Genomic DNA, 27,153 nt, shown 5'->3' on the forward strand with positions numbered 1-27,153 from the left:
CCTCCAAAGCCATGATGTTCCTTGGATATTTTGGAACAGATGGTTTGGGGGAATCCAAACAGTTGGACAGTAGCATCAGAGACATCTGTCAGCAGGGAGCAGGTTCCAGTTGGGTTGGGCACTGTGCTACCAGGTAGACTCTTTGTCCCCTTCTCTCCCTCTCCATTGCTTCCCGATAGCTTCAAGTGCCATCCACATGATGAGTCCTCTTAAACTTGTATTTCCTGCTCAGCCTCCCACTCCATAGCCCAAGCTGCTCTAATCATCTGGGTCCAACCCCCTAGTTCACACAATTCCATTTAGAACTTCCACAGGTCCAAAACAAAGCTCTAGACTTACTCTCTGGTTTCCTCTCCCCAGTCTCTCCATCTCAGTGGTTCACCACTCAACTAATGACTGAAACCTAGGAATCAGCCTTGATTTCTCTCTGTGCCTCACCATTCCTGTCCAATCCCTCAGCCACTCCTATAGGTTCCTATAAAACCTGCCCCTTCTTTCCATCTCTACTGTCCCACTCTGTTCCAAAGCACCATTCTCTTTCACCTGCACTGTTACAGTAGCTCCTTAACTAGTCTCATGGTTTCGTTTTGTCTCCTTATATCCATTCTCAACAGCATCCAAAGTGATTGATTTCTTACCTACCTATATTCTTTCAACTTGCAATACATGATTATTATAAAAATGAAAACAATACAGAGAAGAGGAAAAGAATAACTGAGAAACTGCCATTCCCTTGAAGCAGGAGTCAGTAAACTTTTCCTAAAGGGCCATGTAGTAAATATTTTAGGCTTTGCTGGCCCAGAGGCAAAATAGAGGATATTCCTCTATTTAAAATGTAACCCTTTAAAAGATACAAACACCATTCTTAGCTCCTGGGCTGCAGGAAACCAGATGACCAAGCAGAGTTGGCGCTGTTTACCAACCCCTGTCGTGAAGCATTACTTTCAGTTAAATGTGTCTCCTTTCACATTTTTCTCTTTGTTCAAAATTTTGAACTTTTTAGTTTATAAAAATGGGATCATACTATGCCTGTGACTCTGTGTCCTGTGTGTCTCGAGCTTTCTTACTGTCAGGTTACTGTCCTGAAAGTTTGTAAGCATTCACACCCCACCAGGAATGTATGGTGCGTCTTCCAACATCCTCATGAGCACTGGAAGTGATCAATCCTTACAAATTTGCTAATCCAAAGATGAAAAATGAGACCTTATTTTGTTTTCGTTTGCATTTTCAGCTCACTGCTAGCGATTTTACTGTCTTTTTACACAGGTACTGGGATGTGTGCTTCCTCTTCTGTTCATTATCTGTACATGTTTTTAACTATTTTTCTATTGGGTTGTTTGATGGTTTCTTAGAAATTTACAGAAAGTTTTTTATATTACCGATGTTAACCCTTTGTCTGCCAAATGCGATACAATTAATTACCCCTCCTCCTTTTTTGTACAAAAAAATACAATTCTTTTTTGTATTCAAAAGAATACAATTGTTCTTTTGATATTGCTTATGATATCCTTTGGCTTTCAAAAGTGGTTAATATTCATTTAGTCAAAAATAGCTATCTGTTTCTCTATGTCTTCTTGGATTTTCTGGTTTATTTTAAAAGTTTTCCTCACTCCAAGGTTATAAAATGCTTTTTAAAGTTTCCTGTACTATTTTGTTTGCGTTTTTGTTCTATGTTTAAATATTTAGTACACCTGAAATTTATTTCTTTTTCCCAAGATTTTATTTTGAAAAATTTCAAGCATACAGAGCACTTGATAGAATTTCACAGAGCACAACCATATACTCACCACGTATATTCCAGAATTAAGATCTTGCTTTGTTTGCTTGTCATATAACTCCCCATCTAATCATCCCTCTGTCCGTTCACCACTCCATCCTATGTGGTCGCCGCATTTCCAGGTAAGTTGCAGACATCAGTACGTATCACCCCTGAACACGTCAGTGTACGTGTCTTTAACTAGAGTTAAACATTTGTTTACATTCTTTTTTTTTTCCTTAAGGTAAAATTTGCATATAAGAAATGCACAAGTCTTAAGTGTACATTTACAGAGTTTTAACAAATGCATAAAACTGTGTAACCCAAACTCCTATCAAGACGTAGAACCCTGTCGTCACACCAGGAAGTTCCCTCACGTCCCTCCCCCGTCAATTCTCACCCCGACCCCACCCCGGAGGCAACTGCTGTTCTGATTTTTTCTTCGACCGTGGGTTTGTTTTACCTGTTCTAGAACTTCACGTGACTGGAATCATACATATTTTGTGTTCTTTGTGTCCGGCTGCTGTCACTCAGCATCCTGTTTGTGAGACTCATTCTTGGCGTGTGTGCCTCAGTAGTTTGCTCCTATTTATTGTAATAGTCCATGGTTTATTTACCCATTTTCTTGTCGATAGATCCCCAGAGCTGTTCTTGAATTTGGTTTTGAATATGTATTAGGGCGTATCTTCTTACCCTGTTTCATCCAGGTGAATAGATAACTATGGAACACCACTAATTAAATATATTATCCATCTTTTATTGAATCACATGTCATCTTTGTCATATATTAAGTCCCTTATATAAATTATGTTTTGATTCTCAATTCTGGACCATTGACCTATTTGTTGATTCTTGTGCCCAACTATATTGTTCTGATTATGATAACTTCAAGGAAAGTTTTACTATTTGGGTAAACTAAGTTATCCTTCATAAGAAAAAACAGTTCTTGACTGTTATCAGACACCTTTTCATTTAAGGACAATTTAAAATGACTTTATCAAGCCCCAAAACATGCACATACAGAATACCCTCATGTTTGGATTTTGAATGAACTCTGTTGCTACCTTTGGGTGGACTCACATTCTGATGACCTTGAGTCACCTCAGTCATGATGTGAGCCAAATACACAATTTGTGTATGCCTTAGGTAAGATCTTTCCCAAATTATTTTTCTGTACGCATCATGTAGATCATTTATTGTGATTTTGTGTTTCTTCTAAATAGCAACGCTTATAAACTCCTAGACCTAAGAGCTTTCAGGATCTTTCACAGTCATATGTTCACCTGCCTCACCATATTTATCATATTATTCCTCCACATTTTGCCTTTTATTCCAAATAGAGAACGTTATAATGTTTGCTGATTAAACACTTTGTTTCAAAAATTACAATTTATTCACATGAAAAGTATTTATTGAGCATCTACTGTGTGCCAATATTGGACTACAAGCTAGGGGCACAATCCTGATCAAAAAGAGACATCACTGGGCCAGCCCCAGTCGGCTAGTGGTTAAGTTTGGTGCACTCCACTTCAGCAGCCTGGGTTCGGTTCCAGGGTGTAGACCCACACCACTTGTTGGTTAGTGGCCATGCTGTGGTGGTGGCTCAGATAAAAGGAAAAAAAGAGGAAGATTGGCTCAGAGCGAATCTTCCTCAGCAAAAAGAAAAAAAAAAGAAATCATTTCTTTTCTCACATCACTCACAACTTAATGAGGAAAGAGGACATTAATAAGACATATACACAAATAAGTGCATAATTACCAGTTGAGAGAAGAGCCACTGTGTTCTGTGAGAGCATGAATAGAACAATAAATAACAAAGCAGTTTGACTTTATCTGGGAGAGTTAAAGAGGGTATCCAGAGGAGGAGATGGTACTCCAACAGAGATTTGAAGAATAAGTCACCCAAATGAATGGGGCAGGTTAGGGCACTGAGAGAGAGAGAAGCAGCACATACAAAGGCCCTGTGGTAAGAGGGAAAATGGAATATTAGAGGAGCTGAGAGAGGACCCCTGTGCTGGGAATTTGGAGAAAGAGGGGGAAAGTGGCCAAGGAGGTCAGCAGCAGTTACATCATGCAGGGCCTTCTAGAGCCTTGTGATGGAATTTACAGCCTCAAAGTACTAGCAAGTCATTCAAGGGCTGTGAGTGTGTGGATACGTGTGTGTGCACACAGATGCACACACATGACCCAATGGTGATGGATTTTCATTTTAGAAAAATAACCTGGCTTTTTCTCTTGCCAACCCCTTCCAATCTCTTCCCTTCCCTTCCTTAAAAGCAAAACAAAACAAAATACTTCTTTGGCTTTCTTCCTTCTTTTTTTTTCACCAGAAAACCATTTGGCAGGCCCAATCAAAGTAGACATCCTGAGCAAGGGAGACAAGCCCTCGCAGGGATGGAGACCCACGTGTGAGGGGATTGGCAGCCCGCAAGAGTGGGAAATTAACTTTATAAGGGAGATTGAGAAATATATTGAAGATAATGGGAGATGTTGGAAAAGGAGGTACAAATATGCAAAGCATATTTGCTGGAATGAATTATGTGGTATTGAATCGGAATTGGAGGTATTGGTATGAACTTGTAGTTTTCAATACAGAGATAAAGAAATAAATATAGGGTGAGAGAGCCTCAAATCAATGACACTCATGTAGCAAAGAGTACACCTGGCACTCAGATCCTGGATTCTATAGTCCCTTCTACACTAAAAGCAATCAGAACTTATTAGAGTAATGACCCTTTCCAGGGCCTGGGCAGGGAAAGTACAAGATGAGCATGGTATATCTGTTTGTGTCCAAAAGTAAGAAAGTACTCAAAGAATGATGGGGACATGTCAAAAGAAGACAACACTGAGCTTGAAGGGACTCCCAATGTCCAAATACGGGATAATTTGAGCTTCAAAATATATAATGATAGTAACAGATTACAACCTATTGACTAAGATAGGAATTATTGAGTCCACACTGATATGAATATAAATGAATAAATAAATGGAGAGAAGAGAAAGCTTTTCCCAATAGTGGAAAGAATGATATTATTAGAAAATCACTATTTGGCAACCATCAAATTAATAATTAGATCAGATAAGAAACATTAATGGATGCTAAAAGTTGGGGTGAAATTGGGGAAAGAAATAGGATTTTACATAGCCTTAAAGCATCTCCCTACAAAATATTTATTACAAAGGGGAAGAATGTAAGTTTACAGAGAAGTTTGTCAAACACCATCTGAATCAAGTGTTTTAAGTTCATACCACGAATCACAGGACAAGTGGACATTGTGTGCCACTTAGTAGGATGCAAGGAAAAGAACATAAGCATTTGAGATACTCTGTTCAAAATGTATAAGCCAGGTACCATCGTGAGGAGACATTAGACTAACTAAAATTAAGGTACATTCTATTCAATGCCTGGCCTATGATCTTCAAAAGTTTCAAGGACATGAAAGTCAGGGAGACTGAGCAACTGTTCCAGATTGAAGGGGATTCCAGAGGCAGGTGTGATAACCAGGTAACACGTGGGATCCTTAATAGGGTCTTTCTGGGACAGTTGTTGAGAGTCGGAATGGAGTTTCTGGGTGAGGAGTGTACAGACATTCTTTGTAGTGTTCTTGCAACTTTTGTAGAGAGTTGAAACTATCTCAAAATAAACTATTTTTTAAAAACACTTACCCTGCTTGCAGTGTGGAGTTTGGGTGGGAGAGGCAATAGAAGCAAGAAGATGTGTCCAGGGGCTCTGAGACAGTGGGAGTGAATGGAGCCCAGAGGGTTCGGGGAGCACCCTGGAAAGGACTTGCTGGTGGATGTTGCTTAGGGATGAGGGTGACAGAGGTCCAAGAGTGACACCCAGTATCAGACCCATGCCTCTGAATGGATGATGTTGCCATTCTCTGAGAGTGGGGATGCTGGAAAGGTACTGGTTGGAACAGTAGAAGGGTTGGGGAGTGGATTGTAGGTTTAGTTTAGAATGGTGTTTCTCAAAGTTGGAAGAGTATCAGATTCATCTGGAGAGCTAATAAGGAGCATGGAGGCACAGATTCACTGAGGTAGAATAGAGTCCAGGCCTTTCCATTGTGACCATGATTTCCCAGGAAATTCTGACACCCACAGAATTTTGAAAGGTATTTGTTTAGAACATTTTGATTTTTATGTGCTAGTAGGGTATCTAAGCAGAGCTACTGAGTAGGCAGCTGGAGACGTGGGTTTGGCACATGGAGGAAAAGTCCAAATGAAGATGTATATTTAGGAGTCATTGGCATAAAGGCAGGAATCAAAACAGTGGGTGTAAATGTACTTGACTTGGGAGAGAGTAGAGTGGGCAAGAGGCCTCATTCTGAGCATGACGGAGCCCTCCATTTACCAATACAGGTGTATATAAAGTAGGAGCTGTGGAAGTCCAATTGTGCCTTTCCTCCAGAGAGGCAATTACTAAGAATTTGCTGAAACTCCTACCCCGTCACTTTGCAGACAAGAGATCCATGGCCCAGAGTGGTGAACTGAGTTACCCCCAGTCATATAGCCTGTTAGTGCAGCTTGGCCCTCACTCTAGGTATCCAGACTCCAAGCCTGGTGACAGGACACTACGGCTCCCTATCTGGCCCCACAGTGTGCTGGACCCCTTGCCCAACTTTGGTCATTTGTGATGTCCCAGAAAGTCTGTTTCTCTGTCTTTATTTTTTCCCCTTTTGCTTACAAAGGCCCAGTAAAGGACTGACTTTGTATCCAAGCCAGCTGTCGTCTTTGCCAACTCGCTCTGCTGGCCTTTGGGCCTTTGGGTGACAGATGCCAAGGGATCTTGAATCTCTCCCCACCCCATCTTCAGGCAGAGGCGAGCAGGCTATTAACTTTATCTATTGATTTTTCAGCTCTTGCTTCTTTACATTTTTTTCTTGGTTACTCTAGAACTTATATATATAATTTTTTTTTAATTTCAATCTGCTTAGGGTTAATATTGTACCACTTTATATAAAATGTAGAAACAACAACAAAATCAAAACATATAGTCCATTTACCACCCTACTCCTGCTGCCCTTTATGTTATAATTGTCATATGTGTTATGTCTATGTACATTAAAAGTCCCAGAAGACAATCTGACAGTTTTTCCTTTAAGCAGTCATATGTAATACATAAGAGGAAAATGTTTTGTTTTAACTCAACATAGTGACCATTTCTCTTGCTTTTTGTTCATTCTGGAAGATCCAGTTTGCTCTTTGGCATCATTCCTTCAGTCTGAAGAACTTCCTTTGTTATTTCTTGTAATGCAGGTCTTTGAACAACAAATTCTCTTAATTTTCCTTTATCAGAGAAATGTCTATATGTTTTCATTCATTCCTGAAAGACATTTTTGCTGGATATACAGTTCCAGCTTTATAGGTTACTTTTTTTCTTTAAGCACTTTAAACATGTTGTATCATTGTCTTCTGGTTGCTGTGGTTTCTGATGAAAAGTCCTCAGTTATTTGGATCATCGTTCCAGTGTGTGCATGTGTGTGTGTGTACATATATATATATATATATATATATATATATACGCTGTGTGATTTTTCTCTAGCAGCTTTCAAGATGTTCTCATTATCTTTGGTTTTTAGCTTTATTATGATGTATGATGTGCCTGGATATGCTTTTTTCCACCAATTTATCCTGTTTGAAATTTTCTAAGGTTCTTAATTCTGTAAATTTATGTCTTTCACTATTATTTGGGAAGTTTTCAGCCACAATTCTTCAATTATTATTTCCCACCCCTTTTTCTCTCCTTCTAGGACAACAGTTATCTATTTGTAGTACTTTTGAAATTGTTCCACAGGTTCTTGAGGCTCTGTTCATTATTTTCCCCAATTTTTTCCCTTTCTTCCTCAGATCTATCTTTAAGTTCATTGATTCTTTCATTCGCCATCTCCGTTCTGCTAAAAAAAAAAAAAAAGGCCCTGTATTGATTTTTTTCTGATATTGTATCTTTTTCTCTACAATTTCTTATTAATTTTTCTTTTATACTTTCTAATTCTCAGCCGAAATGTCTTATTTTTTTATTCATTCTAAGCATATTTTTCTTTACTTTATTGAGCATAGCTGCAATAGCAGCTTTAAAGTCTGGGTCGTCTTGGGGTTGGCATCTTTTTTTTCTGGTGAAAACGGGTTACATTTCTCTAGCTCTTTGTGTGTCTAGTAGTTTTGGATTATATACATTGTGACTGTTATGATGTAGAGACTCTGAATTCTGTTACATTGATCCAAAGAGTGTTGATGTTTTCGGTTTAGCAGTGAATTAACTTGTTACACTCAACCTGCAAACTCGGTCATGTGTGCAGTAGGCAACAGTTCAGATTTCAGTGCTTGTGGTTTTCAGTCCGTCTCATACATGCATGGTTCAAGGGTCAGCCAGAGAATTGGGAAAACCCAGAAGTTGGGATTCCTTTTCCCTGGTTCTCATTTCCAGAGATCCTCCCCAACTCTGCAGCAGCCCTGATTATCTTCCCTTGGTTCCTCCAGCCAGACAGAGGGTGGGTTTTTCAGTGGGAGTTTTAGCCACGAGAGCTGACTGCCCTCAGGACAAAACTGCAGGAAGTAAAGTTCACCTCCGCGCTGTTCAGTCGGTGAAAACTTCAGGTTGCTTTTCCTTTCTTTTCTTTTTTCTTATTTTCTGTCCTTTCCTCTTCTCTTGTATTTGTTGTTATTTGCTGAAGAGTCCGTCTGTTAGCAGCATATGTCTCCCACCAGAAGTGGAACCCTCCACTTATTACCCGTGATCAGCAATTCCCTAACACAGTCCTTAAGACACTCTACTCCATCTTCATTCCCCTATTCCATGCAGTTCTTTCAGGATCTCTTTAACATCATCATCTTCTAATGCATCTTGTTTTACTCTGTTAGTGAAGACCTCATTAAGAGCTATTAAAGTTCTCTAGGTTTTCCTACCAGGCTCTCAGCCTTCATCTCTCATTCTGTCTTAATTCACCACCATACTTTTCTGCAGGTCTTCTTTCTCTATTTTAAATTGCTATTTCTAGCCCCAGGAGCATTTCCTTCCCACCAGGCTCCCAGAATAATGAACAGATAGAATTTGTTCTTTTGTGCTTTCTTATGATTGGAATAAACCCACTAAAGTAGGGAGGAGGGAGGAGTTCTGAATTGCTCCCACTGTTCCATCCTTTATGAGATAAATGAGCTGGGCTGGGCTCTAACACCTGTACCATTTACACAGTGCTCTTTTTGGCAGGTATATTTCTGAATACTGTTGTGGGTGTTCAAATCAACAGTCCCATGTGCCTTAGTTTGTTCAGGCAGCTGTGACAAATACCGGAGACTGCGTGGCTTAACAACAGACGTTTATTTCCCGCAGTTCCGGAGGCTCAAACTCCAAGTCAAGGTGCTGGCAGACTTAGTTCCTGGTAAGAGCCCTCTTACTGGTTTGCAGGTGGCCGCCTTCTCCCGCATCCGTGCATAGTAGAGAGAGAGAGGGCTCTGGTCTCTCTTCCTCAAACTATGAGGACACCAGTCCCATCATGGGGGTCCCACCATCATGACCTCATCTCAACCTAATCACCTCCCAAAGGCCCCGCCTCCGGATACTATCACACTGGGGGTTAGGGCTTCAACATGTACATTTCAGGAGGACCAGAGCATTCAGTCCGTAACACCATGCTTGTGTCATAGACTAGGTCTCAATGTCTGACTTCACAGGTCACATTCTGGTAATTACTGGTCCTGTCTCCTGTTACCAAGAGAAAAAAGAGGCACACACATACCAGGAAAGGTGCCATGTGTTTGATTAAGTCTTTGCATCATGGGCTCAAACACACATTCACAAATCTGGTCTGCCACCCATAGCCGCTCCCACGGGTGGACAGAGCCCCAGTAGAATTCCATAAATCTCTGGATGGCAGCTTTCTGCTGGTTAAGTCAAAAGCTCTACTCCAGCGTGGATTGCTTGCTCTTCTGATCAGTAAGAAAAGGCCACATCCAGTCCCTTTGTGAGCAAAATCTTCCCTTCTTAGTATTCAGCCACGTTCCTTCTGCTAAAGTAGTGTCAACGTTCCCATCCTCCAGAGCCCCAGGCTGTCTCTCTAAGAAGTCTCTGGCCTTGCTCTGCCTTCCCGCAGCCCCGCTCTCTGCAGGCCTCCCTGTTTTAAATGAACTGCACTCCGTCTTCAAGGTGCCTCTGATCTCCCTCAGCCCCTTCTCCTTTGCTCCTCCTGCGGTGGTGTCCTCTTGTCTCAGGCCCCAGCTCCTCCCACACCCTGGCTTTCTGGGCTTCTGAGACTCACCTCCTTCCCAGCCCATCAGTTCCTCCTCCTCCTTGCTGTCTCTCTTCTAAGGTCTGCTGACGTTCTCTGCCCTGCTCTGTCCCCCTCTGTGAACTTCAAACAGAGCTGTTTCCGGGGCATCGGCCCCTCCTGGTGGGAGGCAGGAACCATCTTCTCAGGCGATTTGCCAGCTGTGCCCTTGTCCTTTCTTGATCTTCATTCCCGTGCCAGTTCTTCCTCACATGCTGCGCTGCCTCTTCTGCCCCTCATTTCCCACACGGACTGCCTGGACCGGCTCGGGGACGGCTCAGCTGTTCCACTTCCTCTAGAATCCTCCCCATCTACGTCAGACTCATTTCCTGCACTGCTCTGGGACCCTGGGCATGGAGGGTCCATCCTCCCTGTGGGACTAGGGACAGCCTCTCCCCGAGGGCAATCTCTGTGGGTACCTGACTCCATGGCTCATCCTGCTGGGGGCGTCAGGCCTGCCCCTCACAGGCTCTGCAGAGGCCCTTACTCCCCTGTGATGAATTTCAGCCATCCCAGGTCACCATGGATGCATGACCCTAGTCCCATCCTCCCCCATTATTCCTCTGAATTGTTGTCCCAGCTGTGGCCTCCATCCTCACCGTGTTTCCAGGAGAGAGCAAGAATTCTAGCCACGATCGATTCCACGCTGATATCTGGAGCGCCTTTCCTTTCACAAAAAAAATTGACCTTCATTCCATGATACGATGCTGCCCATTTGAGCCCTGTCTTCCCACCTGGGAAGGTGGAGAAAAGACCCTCTCTAGAATTCTCTCCCCATCTGGTGTGGCAAAATAGTTCTTTGACGTGGTGGGAAGAATACAGGACTCGGATTCAAACTATGCTCTATAGATTTGACCTGAAGTCTCCTCATCCATGAAATGGGATTTGTGGGAATTTGTAAGACCCCATGTGATAAACTAGAAGCAACCCCCAGTCCAAGTCCTGCTCCGGTCACAGCTTATGTGATGGCTGTGGATGCTGCACAAGTGCTCACCCACCTCTCAGAGCCCACAGCCCAGCACAAGACACGCTCAGGGGTACATTTTCAAGGCTAACTGGCAAAAAGGATCTTATAACTTTCCCTATTCCTAGTCACTCCAAAGCAGAAAACAATAGAGCAGAGAGCCTCCAGAAGCCCAGGCAAAGCTGATAGTCACAAAGGAAAATTGAGGGTATTTTTGACAGGATCACCATGGAAGAATTTTGAAGAAAACGTCTCAGGAGAGAGCAGGGGAAAGGCAACTAAGATTATTGTGTCCATTGAAACCATGGTTCTCACACTCCACTGTGTGCCAGACCCCCTGGGAGGGCTTGTTAAAGCACAGAGTTCCTGATCTGTATGGCTGAGGTGGGCCCAGGAATGTGCATTTCACACAAGTACCCAGATAATGCTGATGACGTTGGTCTGGGACCACACTTGGAGAACCACTGCATTGAAACTATTTTAGGGAGTGTAAATTTACTGCCCAAACTGGCATTGGGAGAAGTATCAATTACCTTATTTTTCAAAAATCAAAGTTAGTCTGACACAGAGTCCCCATCTGTCAGGCTGGAAAAGAAAAAGTATTTTCAGTCTCACTAGAACTCCTCCTCCCTCCGTAAGCCCAAGGGAGTGAGAAGGTCCGGGGGCCACTCCTGCACACCAGGTCTTTGCGAGGTCCGGAGCCCCTGTGCCTCCGGCCCATTTTCCCTCTGTCTCAGGAGGAGGGACACTGCCAGCTGCTGTCCCCACCACAGAGCCCCAAACTAGCATCTGCATCCAGGTCCTGGGACCCTCCTTCTGATCCTGCCACTTTGCCCCTCATAACCCATTTCCCAGAGTCTGAATCCCTTCCCCATCCATCAGCTCTTTTGGGAAAAAACCCAAAAGAACAAAAGCAAAAGCTGATTAAATCAGCCCTGGAAATCCTGCGATTGGTATTAAGGAGTTAGGGACAGATCGATGATCACCCTCAGGCTTGAGATTCTGTGCCATAGCAGCAAAAGCATAGACATTAACGCCTCAGTCACTTTCATTGTCACGGTTACCAGTGAGCCAGCTGCGGGGTAAACTGGGGTTGAACTCCAAGAGGGTTTCTGGCGTTGCATTTGTTTATCCCCCATCTCTTATAAGTAAACAGGCGCTCAAGCTAAGAAGGTAGATCAGGGCGCCTGAGCGGGTCACCCACGTCTGGGAGGGAGAGTCTTTTTCTCTCCAGGGAACCTGCTTGAGAGTCTTTCAAAGAGGAGATCCACAGAGGAAAGATCAAGGGATCAAAGCTTCAGCCTTAAGGATGCTCCTCCTTCCCCATGCCGGGCCCCGAGCCCGACCTGTGCGGGAGAAGTGGGTGCCGCGAACAGTCGGGACTCCATCTGCTTTGACGCATCCCAGAAGAGTGGCAGACCTGCAATCACTGTTCCCTGAAACAGCAGGGGTCTGAGGGCTGCCCAGACTTTCAGTTCCACCGGGGCCAGCAATGCTATGCACAGCCCTCGTGGGTGACACTATGGTTAGGGGACCCTGTGGTGAGGACAAAGAGGCTCTGTGAACTTTTCCCAAAGCCTGTGGTGAGTGGCTCCCATCAGCAACACACACACAGCAAGCACACACAGGTATTTAGTGCAGTAGACACACATAAAAAGCACAGTCAGAGACACACAGAGAAGTACGCACACATACCTGGGGCTACCAGACACACACACACACAAACTTTCTGAATCAGTACAGGGTAATGGCCAGGCTTTTTTCTTTCATTATCACTGAGAAGTGAGTTTGGCTGCTATAGGACTCTGTTTTAGATTTTTTTTATTGTAATGTACTTAATACTTAAAAGGTGCAAAGAAAGCAGAAAATTATCTCAAAGATAATCCTTCTTGCAAGGCTTCAGGAAAAAGCACCCCGATCTGCACTTTGCAAGAATTTGCTGCTAAGCGGATGGAGCCCTCTGCCTGCCAGGTTTGGGCTCAGAGGACCTTAGTCCCTCAGAAGGAGAAAGGTTTGTTGGCTTTCCAGCCAGCGACCCCAGATCCAGTTTTACTTCTCCCCACAGTTCCTGGCGGTTTGTCCATTTAAATCATACTTCTCCTCCCTTTCTAATCCATGCCTTCCCTCATGAGGCCATTGTCAAATTATGATTCCTCGCTCTTCTTTCAATCATGGAGCTTGGGTAACAGGCTCTCTCTTGGGTGGGTGGGAAAGTGAAGAGGAATGAAGACAAGCAAGGAAAAGAGGGGGAGACCCTTTAATTGCAGCCAGAATAAAACCGAGTCCCGGTCCCCTGGAAATTCTCCAGTAGCATTAATTAAGCTGAGGGAGGAATAATTCAAATGCCACTCTACCCATGCTCCGCCACTCAGATAATTCTTCTTCAGGCACGTCTGCCTCCTCCTTCCTCCGATATCTCTCCCTGGGTCACTTTGTCACCAGATGCTCAGTTAGGGATATCAGGCCCCGACTGAAATGCCCTTTAGAAAAAGACTCAGCATAATTATTATTAGTAAGGCCAGTGTATTATTAGCGTGAGTGAGATGAGGATGGGATCGCAGAGCCTGAGCCAGCTCATGCGCTGGGGACCGGAGCGAGGCTCAGATGGCGTTTCCCAGAAAGCACATCTCTCTACTCTGAGCCTGGCGTATGGGCCTCCTCTTCACGTGCCTGTCATCGTGCCTGTCATCACGGAGGTGGGCCAGCCACCTGGATGTGGGCCAGGCAATGCCTCTGCGAGCTCTTCTCCCAACCAGCACACATTTATGAGGCACCTAGTGTGTACAAAGCACAGCAGTTAACAAAATGGACGGTTCCTGAGCTCCTTGCATTTCCTTCCTAGCAAAAAAAGATGGACATTAGACAACTAATTATGCACTGAACTATGTGATTACAATTGTGTATCACAGGACCCTGAGGAAGGAACATCTGGGCTGAAACTCAAGGTGGAAAGGAGATAATTAGGGGAAGAGCTTGGCCAGTGCCTCGTGGGAAACAGACCAAAGCAAAACACAGACCCTGCTTCACCAGTGAGCACAGGGTGTGGGGAGACAAAGGTGTTGGGGGGCTTGTGATCAAGTAAAGACGGGGAGAAGCAGCTGTCCCATAGAAAAAGCCAAAGAGGGGCCGGCCCCGTGGCCGAGTGGTTAAGTTCGCACACTTGGCTTCGGCAGCCTAGGATTTCGCTGGTTCAGATCCTGGGTGCGGACATGGCACCACTCATCAGGCCATGCTGAGGCAGCATCCCACATAGCACGATCAGAGGCACTCACAACTAGAATATACAACTATGTACTGGGGGCCTTTGGGGAGAAGAAGAAGAAGAAGAAGAAAAGAAAAAAAAGATTGGCAACAGATGTTAGCTCAGGTGCCAATCTTTAAAAAAAAGAAAATAGAAAAAGCCAAAGGGGATGTTGGGAGAAATGGCAGGCTGAGGTGAGGCAGCATCAAGGTGTAGGGACCATGTGAGCAGCCCCATTGGGCCCACAGCAGCTTTGCTCCAACCTATGAACTCCAGGGGCATAGGAGGCAAGGAAGAACCAGAAATAAGACCCCAGACGCCAGTGTTCAGGGACTGCGCTGGGAGCCCTGTGAAGAGAGCGAGGGGGAGCTGTGCAGGCCCTGTTGGAGCACTCCTTGTAGAGGGTGGCCAGCCAGATTTCACCTTCTCAGCTGAGGTCCTGACGAGAGTCAGTCAAGAAGTCAATGAACCCATCAATCAAGGATCATTGATTTCCTGTAAAAGGCAAGGACCTCTGCTAGAGGAGGAAATTAAACTTTATTTATATTTAATATGTTGATTGGCAGTAGTATCTGTAAATCATTCACTAAGGAATAGGCTTATTTTACTGATTGGGCGCTTAATAAATGAAAGTTTGGGGCCATAACTTAGAGAAAAGAGAGATTGTTTTCAGCTGAAGTGAGAAAAGGGGTGGGGGATGGAATAGATTTCCAGATGAGTTAGATATGAACTGAGTGGTAACACTGGGTGCATGAAAGATCCTCAGTGACTATTTCTAGGATGAATGGAGGGGTGGATGGGTAAATGGATAAGGCTATGAGGGCTCAGAGGATGAGGGTTTTCTAGACAATGGTAACAGTCTGATCAGAACAGGAGAGGCCAGAAAGTACGTGCTGTGCCCACTGGGTAGAGAACAGGTTGATTTGGCTGGTATTGGGCAGAGGGCATGCAGACCAGTAAAATCATGGTGTGTTAGCCCTGGAAGGGCCCTGTTTTCAGTTGAATTGTGTCCCTCTAGGAAAGATTCTATCTAAGTCCTAAGCCCTGTACCTGTGAAATGTGATCTTATTTGGAAATAGGGTCTTTAATTTGATGTAATCAAGTTAAGATGAGATCATATTGGATAAGAGTGGACCCTAAAACTAATCACTAATGTCCTCATAAGAAGGGGGAAATTTAGACAGACACCCATTGGGAGAGGGTGGCCACGTGATGACAGAGGCAGGGATTGGATTGATGCGTCTACAAGTCAAGGAACATCAAGGATCACCAGCAAACACCAGAAGCTGGAAGAAGCAAGGAGGGACTTGCCCCTAGCAATTTCAGAGGGAGCATGGCCCTGCCAACACCTTGATTTCAGACTTCCATCCTCCAGAACTGTGAGACAATATGCTTCTGTTGTCTTGAGCCACCCAGTTTATGGTACTGTGTTACTGCAGCCCTATCAAATTCATACAAATCCTAAGAGACCAACTGCCCCACCATCACTGGACTGGTGTGCAGTGGGTGGGCAGTCAGACTATAAAGGATGAAGGGTGGGAAACAACATGGAAGGTCTTGGATGCACATCCGGAATTTACCCAGGACTCAGGGAAACCTGACTGCGTGAGATTTAAGAAGGTAAAAAAAAAAAAACCCAATAACATTCTAATCCTGGTTTGCTGAGTTCACTGGGGTGGCAGTGCATCTTTGCAGGAGCTTTGCTTTCAAAGAGCGATGAGCACAAGAGGTTAAGTAAAAGGGACTGCTCAGGTTTGTAAAGCCCTGACCAGCCTTGAGATTCTGGGAGTCTTTGCAAATCCCCCTCTAGTTCTGCAGGAGTTCTATACATTGTTAGAGAAGTTCTACGGAGGGTGGAGGTACTTGTCCCATGCACCCAGCCTAATAGGGCCTCCAGGACCTCACGGGGTTGGCCCATGAGCCAGTCACAAGGCATAGCCTCCTCACAAAAAGAGGCCTGTGGGTCCAGCGAATCTCTGGAAGGCAAGGTGTTTATCCAAGAAAGGGAAACCAGGCCCTTCAATCCAGCCCTCTGAGAGCACGTGGGAGCAAGAGTGATTTTCTAAAGACCCCAGCAGCTCAAAACCAGCCCTGTCGAGGCTGGCCATATTACACTTCCTCTGGGAAAGCTGAATTCGAAAATCTGAAGGCGGCCAAGAAACTCTCTGCCAGCACAGTTTATAGATCCAGAGGAACAGGAAAGAGTGAGTCGGAAAATAAGGGGGAGAGGAGGAGAGAGAGCTGAGTGAGGAAGGGAAAGAGCAGGAGGAGAGCTGATCAAAGGCCAGTGCTGCAGCAGCTCTGCAGATTCTCCAGCTGCAGGCGGAATAGGCTGCAGAGGTGAAGATTTTATTTTAATCCTCCCACAAAAGCATTCAAGTAAACTGTTTCCCTGTGAGAAAGCCAGAGAGTAAGAAACAGGAAGACAAGATTCTCAGTGAAAAGGTCCATGTAGACTTCCACCAATATTGCTCACTTAGAGACTACATGCCATCTGAGTGTTTGATAAAAAGAAAAAACGAAAAAAAGGCGTAAAGAAAAGTTCAAAGTTCGCAGATTCGGCTTGTGAGTTACAAGCTGCTTGCCTCCCCTCATGGCTAGCTCTCTCCTTTGTGGGAGGCGGATATTTTTTTTCTTGGTCAGCAATGACTATCTTTTCAAAGTGACCTGTCAGGTCTTCCTTCCTTTATTCTCTTGTGGCCAAGGAGCTAAGCAGTGGGGAGAGGGGCGGGGAGGGGACCCAGGTGACAAGAGCAAAGCTGACCTTCTATTCACGAATAGGCTGAGAATTTTCTATTAAAATGCAAAGCCACAACCCAGTTGTGCCCGGACTGACCCAGCAGCCTCACATTTTCCTACTCCATGTCAGGTGGGACAAAGAACCCGCGTTGTCCATGCACTTTCTCTTACTTCATGACTGTTAGAGGTGAATGCTTTGGGCACATTCCCTAGGACTCTGGCCTATGACTTAGCCAGGAGTAGCTATGGGGACCTGACTTTAGCCCCCACCATTTTTGAAAACTTCTCCTTTGGAACGGAATTTCCCTGGTCCAGGGATCACAGAAGATGGCAGGAAATCCAGGGCGACCCCAGCCCAAATTGCCAAGCGGTGTGAATTCATGTGCTTTTAAACCAACATCACCAATAAAATGGTATGAAATGGTTTTTAGTTAGACATTCTACCCTGAGAAGTTAAAAGGGTAAAGGTTTGGCAAGGAAATGCTAGAGTTGGGGGTAGGGGGTAGGGGGTATGGGGTGAGGGGATGCAGAGGTCTGGGCAGAGGAAGGGGCGGATCCCTTAGTATCACTTCAAGATAGTTCATGTTCCTCCCAAATTACCATCGCACATGCTATGGTTCTATTATCCTAAAATAGTTACCAGTATTCTATAGTAGTTCTCAGTATTAGATAATTATTTTAGTAAGTCAATAAGACACATAGTTTAAAACCTATTATTCAGGCTTTTTGGTTGTTTATTTGTATTGGCTTTTGATACTTGTTCTCCTACCAGTAGTCATTATCTTCAGTAACAAACACCCTAAACTCATTTTTTTTCTTGCTTTATTTTTCAATGTTTTCATCACATTTCAACTCATGGAGCATAATTCGGTCCAATAGGTCTGATGACAGACACACAAGTTCAACGCACAAGACCTCACAGTAGGTAATTCTGAAGGTGGTCTCAGCAGCTTTAAGACAAGGCTGAATTTTGAGCCAAAAACCATGGTTTGAATCCTGGCTCTGCCAATTATTAACTTGGAGTAAGTTACTTTACCTCTCTGAGACTCTGTTCCATTATCTTTCGAATGGGAATAATATATTATACTTGACCTATATCACATGATTATTGTAAAGGTCAAAGGAAAATATACTGTTTCGAAAGTGCTTTAATAAACTTTCCAAGTCCTATAAAAATGTAACAAAATAAAACTTACCATAAAAGCTGATGAAATACAATAAATTATTCTGGATCTTGGTAAAATACTTTCACCTGATTTTGGAGGAGAACTCTGTTCCAACAATACACGGCATGCTAAATTCTAATTAGCAACGAATGGGACTTGTTGCTTTCAGTTAATACGCAAGTGGTGGGATTCTAATATGAAAATCTAACCAATGTAATGTAAAGAGCACAAAGTTGATGGCAGTGAGACAGAGATCTACACCATGGTTCTGCCACTAACACAGTATGTAACCCATGAAGAATTTACTTTGTGAGCCTCAGTTTGTGATCTGTAAAATAGGAATAAGACCCTACCTCTTCGTATTGTGAAAATTGGGTGAATATATAAAGCGCCCAGCAGGGCAGCTGTCGCCCAGTGGATGCTTGATAAATGTCCATTTGCTCTCGCCTCCTCTGAGGTGCCTGGTAAAAATGAGAGTGGAGATGGACCCTGCTGTGTTACAGTGCCTGTCTCTTCAGTGTAAACCCACTCAATACATGATCAGTAAATGGGGAAATGATGTCAGGATAGGCAGAAGTGCTGTGGTTCTCATGTGATCTTTTCCCAGGAGATTTGTGTCTTGAAGCAGTCAGGGTAAGTTTTCTTACAATTAAAGAGACAGCCTCAGCATAATAAGAGGGCCTGAAGAAAAAAGTTGGACATTGACAGAAAGGCCTTTCTTTAGTGCAAACAGTGGCTGGTTTCGTGGTTTCCAGAACTACTGTGTTTTCCACTCTGTTATCTGGTGAAGCGGAGCATAAAGATAAGGAAACTGTGCAAACGTCTTCCTTTGTGTTAAATTTTAATTTGGAGACAACACTGCTGATCAGATTTTTAATTTTGAGGAAACTGATCTCTATGAGATGTGAATGCCCCCCAGGACCTGCATCCCCTGAGAGGAAACACAAAATCCAGGATTTAGGCTGCAAAGGATTGACTGGCTGATATGCTGGTGCGAACTAGGTTGTCATTTACCTGCACTACTATTTTTACTAGGATTGTTGTGTTTTTGTTACATTTTGAGTGTTCTTCTCCCAATGTAATTTTTTTTCCATAGGCTCTCTCTGTTATTTTATTGTGGGATTTTTCAGAATATGAGGTTTTTTAGAAATTTGTGTACGACGTTATAGCAGAAATGCCTGTATTGGGAAATTAGAGTCTATTCAATCACCTTCAGGAAGCATATGCTCCACTTAGGCATAATAAGTCATTGAACCATCAATAGGCCTAACATCTGAGACGGAAAGTTTTTAGAGTTTTCAATAATATCAAAATTAAAACAATTATGTTAGAACGTATAGGTCAACCAAAGAAAACCTTGTATGTGAGTCTCTAGGATGCCTCCTTTGGCATGTGGTCAGTGCTTCTCTCTCTTGTCCTAGAGTTTACAGGAGTTGGGACAGGGCCCCCTCTTGTGTGATGGGAGACCCAGCTGGGTCCAGGCTGCCATCCTGCTTCAACCACAGCTCCTCTTCGATGGGTTTGAGAGATTGAGCTTTTACAAGGTTTCCTTTCCAACAAAGGTTTTGCCACTCCAAGTACAGTATTTGAAAAATATGGGCCATCAAGTGTCACAATAATAGGTCATTTTATGTGGTCATACTTTTTCCAGGCCTAGGAGAGACTCTACAGACCATGCCAATGTTGGTCTTTAAAGAAGATTACAGGGAAATGTAATTACATTTTAGAGCTTCAAAGCTAGGGTATTGTCCGTATTACATTTGGTTTACTGTCTACATCTGAAGCCATGACGGAAATGCTTAGGGCTCTCCTGATCACTTCTCTGTAAGAACAACTTCAAAAGGAAACACTATTGTTTGTCAGAGAATTCCTTTAGATACCTAATCAATTCAAAAGAAGATTTTTTAAAACTTTTTATTTGGACAAAATTTCAAAAGATTTTAATTTTGTGGAAACCAATCTCTACTAGAAGGGAATGCCTCCCAGGACCTGCAGTCTAGGGTCAGCTCTTGCAGTGAGTTGTCACGTCTCTTCAGTTTCCCTCAATCTGGAACATTTCCAGTGTCTTTCTTTGACTTTTATTACATTGACTTTTTTTAAAGGATATAGTCGTTTTTTATGCATTAGTAGAACATTCTTCAATTTGGGCTTTTCTGGTATTCTTCAGAATTAGATTTCTGTTCTATATTCTTGGTGATATCCCACATAAGTAATGTTGCATCCTTCCTAGGGTATCATATCTCAAGACATATGATGTCCATGTGCCCCTCATTGGTGCTATTAATTTTGATCACCTGGTCAAGATTTTGTCCAATTTCTCCAATGAATAGTTACGTATAGTAAATATTACATATGTTTTTCTCTTGTAATTGATAAATAGTCTGTGGGAGGACTGACTATGCAAATATTCTGCTCTTCATCAAAATTTCCATGCTAGTTTTAGCATCTGTTGATGATTCTTATCTGAAATAGTCTTTATTATCATGGCTGCAAAATGATATTTTCCACCTCTAGCCACTGTGTTAGCACTTGTCATTGACAAGGGGATATTTTGGATGGTAGTTCTATAATCCAGTCAAATGTTCCTTTGTCCTGCTTGGAAACTCAACCTAATAACATTCTGAAGATCACATTCTCTGTGATTTTTGCCTGAGAAGTTTTCGAATAACCTTTGGCCAAAACATTAAGATTCTCATCTGTTCCCCGGTTGCCAAACCCTGTAAGGCTATGGCTTTTCAGATCTGGTCTTATTCCATCACTCTACACTCTGCGCACACCTTTGTTGTAAACAGTCTGTCATTTACTTGAGGGGAGAGGAGAGTAGGATGGGGAGAAGTAGACAAGCTCCTCTCTGCCCCACAAATATGTTGGCTCTTTAATTCTTGCTTCTCTGCCTACATGCCTTCTTTGCTCCAGAGCGAGGATGCCCTGCTTTCCACCTGTCCTCATCTCACCCATCATTTGTCACAGGTGGTAAAATACCCCTGGATAGCCCAGAAAGGTAAAAGTCTTATAGACCTTGGGAGATACTAAAATGTTCCTATAGGCTGTAGGACCTCCAGCATCAACAAGGCCAGATGGGAAGGCTTCTGCTTATCATGTGTAGAGGCCACAGATCTTGGGAACTTACCTGGGCTTCTCTTGACTTGTGGTTGAGGATTACCTCCTGAGCCATTTGGGTTCCTACAGAACATGAATATGGGTTCGTAGGCCTTGGTAGACCATGGCTATGAAGGAAATGGGAATTGTTTTGCGGGGCTCACAGTTCACCAGCCCCAGATAAAATGAATTTTGAACTCTCTGAAAACAGGAAGTCTTTGGACTTCCTCAGGAGGTGCTACCATGACTCTCATGATTCCAGAAAATTCTGGAATGGAGGCCCCACAGTTCTAGGCAGAGCTTCAAGGCTGTAGCAAGATTAGGAAGGCCCCAAGTCTAGTGAGTGGGGCTTGTGTTAACAGCCACTAAGAGCCACAGGGAAAGGGTCAAGTCCAGGGATGGAGGAGTAGAAACTGAGGGATCTCCTCTTCCTGCTGTGAAGAACTCAACTGCCTTTGGGACAATCATATGGCAGACCCATCCCTGGGCTCCTATGGGCCCAAGAAGGACAGGCAGGGAGGTAAAGAGCAGGGGTCTAGACCCTCTAGGGTGGGCGAACTTAGGTCTGGGAATGTGAGAGGAACTCCAGGATCTGGTTTTCTAAGGAATGAGAAAATGTACTATAAATCCTAACGTAGATAAGAAAATAGAGAGGTCAGTCAGCAAGGAAAGAAGAGGTAAGATACAAGCAGCATGGCTGAAGTCTAAATCGAGCTGGCTCCCAGATACTCCACGCAAGGGTTCTGTAGTGCAGGCCTAGGCTGGCCACTGGAATCTGAGGCCAAAAGCATGAGAGATTGGGAACAACCACAGGCAGCTCAGCCCATGGTCCAGCCTCCACTGTGTTCTTACTGCTGCTTTTACCACCTCCACCTGGTTTCACCTCAGTGCCCTCCTCCAGACCACTCAGTTGCTCTTCGCTGCCCACTCCTCCTGTTCTTACCCAGCCATGCATCCTTTTCTCCCAGCAGCTGGCCTGGCTTCTTCTTTTATCACAGTATCCTGAGCTTTCATATGCTGCTCAGTAAATGCTTGTGGAGTGAATTAAGAAATTAATTAATGAGTGACAAACATGTCCCTGGAGACCTGGGATCTACCAAGTAGAATGGTCAGTGTAAAATGGAGCAGGAGCCCGTGTGCCCAGGGAGCAATGGCTGTCCCAAAGCAGCTGGGTTCTTCAGAGTGGGAAGAAGACACCCTTCAGTTTCCACTCTTCCAACCCTGGACTTGACCCTTTCCCTGTGGCTCTTAGGTAGCTGTTATCATCAGCCCCTTTCATCAGACTTTGGCCATCACAATTCCCCACTCTCTCCCCCCACACCTGAGAGAGGACTGATCCCAGGGCAGGCAGAGAGAAGGGGGCTTATTGATCCAACTTGGAGGGTCAGCCTATCTGAAGAAAGGGACCTAAGGAAGGTTCTTGAATGCCATATTTAAAAAAATGTTACTATAGTTTTATTTATAAAAGCAATGTTGAAAAATATCAAAAAATAAAAATGTGTTTAAAGTAAAAAGTGAAACTGTCTTCCTCTTCCCAATTCCCAGAAGTCACTATCATTAATAGTTTGGTGTGTTCCTTCCCAATTTGAGTGTGTTTGTGTGTGTGTTTATCTATATATTTTTTGTGGTCTCAAAAATGGTTTCATACTATACATATTGATCTATTTGACTTGCTTTGCTAGTTCACGATGTATCATGAATATGACCTTTTCCCCTCTTAGTCCCTTACTTCATACCTTTGGAGATCTTTTGCTGCTGCCCCTGGAGGTTTCTCAGGCTCTTTCTCAGGCATCCTTTGGATGAATGAACTGTAGAAACCGTTTAACAAGCTCCTTTGGGATGGCCGTCTAGGTGGCTTCTGATGTTGTATTATTTCAAACAATGCTTCCATGAATATTCTCCTATAGATATCTCTGCACACTTGTATAGATATTTCTGCAAAATAAATTTCAAGAAGGGAAATTGTTGGGTCAAAGAATTTGCACATTAAATTTTTTTTTAATAATTTCAAACTTAAGAAAAGTTCCAAAAATAAGAACAATACAAACAACACCCATATACATATGACCTCTGCCCAGATTCTTCACCTATTGTTGTCATTTTACCCCATTTCTTTATTATTTGCCTGCTTCCCATCTCTAAAATGTTTTTTTCTAAACACTTGGAATACGCTGCATACATCATGGCTCTTTATCTCCACAAACCGAGAGTGCACTTCCTTATTTCCTGAGAATAGGAATATTCTCTTACAAAGCTATAGTACAGTTACCAACTTCAGCAATTTAACATGGATAAAATACTTTGATCTAATGTACTGTCTGTACCCTAATTTTGTTAATTGACCCAAAAATGTCCTTTTCAGCACTTTTTGCTTTTGTTACAGGATCCAGTCTAAGATCAGATATTGCATTTCATTGTCATGTCAGTTTAGTGTTTTTTAATCTGGAACATTTTCACACCCTTTCTTTGTTGTTTATGATATTGACATTTTAAAAGAATATCGTCCCTATTTTTTTAATAGAATCTTCTTCATTTGGGGTTTGTCTTCTATCTCTTCATGATTAGACTCGGGTTATGCATTATGCATTGCACAAATGACGGTGTGGCCTTCTCAGAGATCACATCTGGAGGCACATGATGTTCCTCTGCCCCTCATGGTGATGTTCAGAATTGCATATTTTAAATTTTGATAGAAAAAGTTCATTTCCCAAAACCTTTTACCAATTTATACTCCTGTCACAGTTTGGGAGACTTCCCCATGGTCCATCCCTCCGTCACGAAGGGGACCATCAGTCCTCAACTTATTCCCAGCCTGTGCACTCTGCTCATTAATGCTTTATTTTAAAAGAAAGAAAGAAATGTCTTTTCCCACTTCACTTTGAGGAACACCTTAATATTCTTCTCTCTGAACAGATGTTCCCCAAACATCAAAAATGTGGTAGACTCACACGATCTTTTGTATCCTGAAGCTCACTGGGACTTGGACAGTCTCAGGGTGATGACAGCACAGGTGGGATGGCATCCTTGGAGGAGAGTTTGGGGCTCCATGCTCTGAAAATAAAACAGAAGCCAATCCTTTTTTTTCTCTTTGGGAGAGAACAGATACCACCTGCCCTCCATACACAGGGACATTTATCTCCATTTATCTTTCCTTCTTCTTTCTTGTTATCCACTCTGAAGAAAAGGCAGCATGAGATGTGGAACTGGAGGACAGATGGGTTTCGGGTGCCCCTTGTGCCTTTCGTCAGGTGTGGACTCACAGCGCCCTCCTCTCCTTGCCGAGACACATAACTGATGGGGAAGGTACCCAGGAGGAAGCTGGCCTCCCTGAATGGCCTTTGGGGCTGGCTCTGCCTCTCCCTAGCCATCCCTCACCACCACCAGAGGAGGACAGGGGCCCCGAGAACGGGCTCACGCAGGGAGGCAGGTGGCACAGCCTCACCCGCACAGCTCGCGCTCCGCAGGCGGTAGCTAACAGCTCCTCGTACGACCCTCTGAGATAATTAAGCATTATTATCCATATTGGCAGGTGGAGATGGTAAGACAGAGTGGTTAAGTGACTTGGTTATAACAGCCGGGATTGTTGGAGGGAGAAGCCGTGCCAAGAAGGCAGTGCAGTTCAGGAGGCCGCGAGAGCTTATGCTACTTAACATGACTGATTATTTTAAAATAGCTCTTGGGGGGGCAGGGAGGGAGACTAGACGCATGGCTGGTGGGCATGGGTAAGGCACCGAAAATCACACTGCGAATAAGGAGTGTACCTGGTATACAGAGTAAAACGGGGTGCCGTGGACAGTCTGTCAGATGCTCACATTGCATGAAGAGAAGGGAAAAAAATGGAAGGCCCTAGTGGACTCAGCAAGGACAATGGAGTAAACCCCATGGGCCTCCCACAGAGCTGGACAGAGGTCTCCAAGATGGCTGCACAGAGGCCAGTCCCCGTCTGCAGACAGCGCATCCACCCTGCACCTCGCTGCTCCTGTGGGAGCCCCTGGCAGCCGGTTGCGGTGGGCGGTGCAGCCGTGCCTCAGAGTGCAGGAAGGCCCAGGGTCCCGGGCACAGGAGCGGGAATGGAACCACAGAATAGTGCCGGTGCCTGAGGTCAGGGGGTGACACATGGGGCAAAGGCAGGAGGGCCATCACAGCCTGTTGACAGAGAGAGGAGCCACGGAGACATGGGGACTCGTGGGAGAGCCCAGGTGTCCCTGGCAAGGCAAATGGACTGGCTGAAAAAGGAGAGGAGAATTGTGGTGTGTTAGGGTGGGCCTGGGGCTGGGGGTAGGCAGCAGAGAAGCAGTGGGGATGAGGGGCTCCAGGAAAAAGCACAATTCTTGCCAAGGACAGAGAAGCAACCCATATACACTGGACATGGCCCAGGAAGCTGAGGGTAGACAGCAGGGTGACTGGCTAGCCTCCTCCTCAACCCTGCCCATCCCCTGCTCCCTGGTTCTCCCTGCCACCTTGTCATCCAAAGGGCCCTGAGGCTCCAGCTCGGAGGCAGGGGGAATTTTTGACTCATCAGCTGGGTAGACACATCCTTGCTCACCAGGTCCTTGGTAGGTACTGGCTCCCTCCCTCGGTTACCAGTAGTCCACCATCTGGGAAGGCACATGCAGAGAATCTAAAGCCCATAGGACCAGTTAATCCAACCACTCTCTCCAGAGAGACTTCCCAGGGGCACTGAGAACAAGGCCCAAGCCTGGGGGATGGTACCAGGAGAGACTAAGCCTGCGCCTGGTTGATCTGCTCATGGCTGCAGGAGTGCCTGGCTGGTGCCCTCCTCAGGGCAGAAGCGGTACTGTTCCCTTTCCCTCTGCTGACCCTGGCCTGGCCCAGAGAGGGTACCCACCGCCTACTTTCAAATGAATGAAGGCAGCCAGTGAATTATTTAGCCCTTATCTCTCCACTGTTTCTTTTTAATTATAAACTCAAGAAGTGCTGGGTGATAAAAATAATAATAATGATGCCCACATCTCAGCCATCGGGGGCTATCTGGGGGGTGGGTAGGAAAAGACAGCTGTTTGCCCTGACTGTGTAGTACAGAGAAACAACGTCTGTTTGGTTGAACAGGATTTTTTTTTCCATCTGGGAAACATCACCAAGCGGCCATTCTGTTCTTCCCACAGGAAACACACACTATTATCTGCATATTTTTAGTTAATTTATGTCCAAATAGGCCTTTCTCTAGCTGCTGGAAAATGATGTTTGGGATGCAATTACCTTTTGCAGCATCTCGCAGAAGGGTTTCAGCGCTCGCAAAGCTCAGGGGAGAGGCAGCAAGGACCCTACTGACTGTAAATCTTGCCGTTTGTAGTTATTCAAATCACATATTTTATTACTCGTATGAAATACATTGTGTCATTCATTTTGGAGAGCAGCTAATGCTTCAAGAAAAGCTTTGAAAAACATTCTATTTAGAAACAGTTTTGTCTGCAGACAACGCAGTGTGTCTTTTCGGGTTGTCTTCTCTCTGTTACGTGTGCTATTTGCATGACAAATAAGACCATCCTCCCCAGAAGCTCACCTGTTCCTGCAGCCTGTTTCCCACCTAAAGTTCTAATTCTCTGTATGTTGCATCATAATCCTTAGCGTGGTAATAAATTACAGTGTCACCGTCAAGATTGTGGCTTCTGGAAAGAAAGAAGCAGCAGGGCCAGATGAACTCTCTCAGAAGATGGAGAGACTGTTTTCATGCAAATTCCTGGCATCCTGGGGAACTAGGAACAGCCTGTTTATTATATGGACTCAGTTGCAATTTAGCAGCCTGAAGCCATTTCCACTGGCTGTTAGAAGCTGGTAACTCAGAGAAAGATAACCTTTTAGGCAGAAAGTTCTTTTCCTTCTTGGCTGATACAGGTCTTATCTGAAAAAAATCACTTTGTTGATGAGGTTGGAGAAAACGGCTCAGTGTACTTTCAGAGTGC

The 27,153-nt window shown here is 44.2% G+C and overlaps 1 protein-coding gene and 1 long non-coding RNA gene across 3 annotated transcripts in view; one reads left to right on the plus strand and one right to left on the minus strand.

Moving 5' to 3' along the window:
- Positions 1–27,153, plus strand: part of EPHB1 (EPH receptor B1) — a 417,501-nt gene that overhangs the window by 370,250 nt on the left and 20,098 nt on the right. The window lies entirely within an intron of this gene.
- Positions 12,789–26,784, minus strand: LOC139076205 (uncharacterized). Of its 2 annotated transcripts, none has more exons than XR_011527579.1 (4): positions 26,754–26,784; positions 24,178–24,280; positions 22,966–23,164; positions 12,789–13,758 (listed from the first exon to the last, which is right to left on the minus strand). It is a non-coding gene; the product is annotated as an uncharacterized lncRNA (long non-coding RNA). The 2 variants fall into 2 exon arrangements; XR_011527578.1 differs by having other exon boundaries at positions 13,488–13,758; positions 26,450–26,761.

The sequence above is a fragment of the Equus przewalskii genome, chromosome 15, assembly GCF_037783145.1.
Source record: "Equus przewalskii isolate Varuska chromosome 15, EquPr2, whole genome shotgun sequence".
In the NCBI taxonomy this organism is placed as follows: domain Eukaryota; kingdom Metazoa; phylum Chordata; class Mammalia; order Perissodactyla; family Equidae; genus Equus; species Equus przewalskii.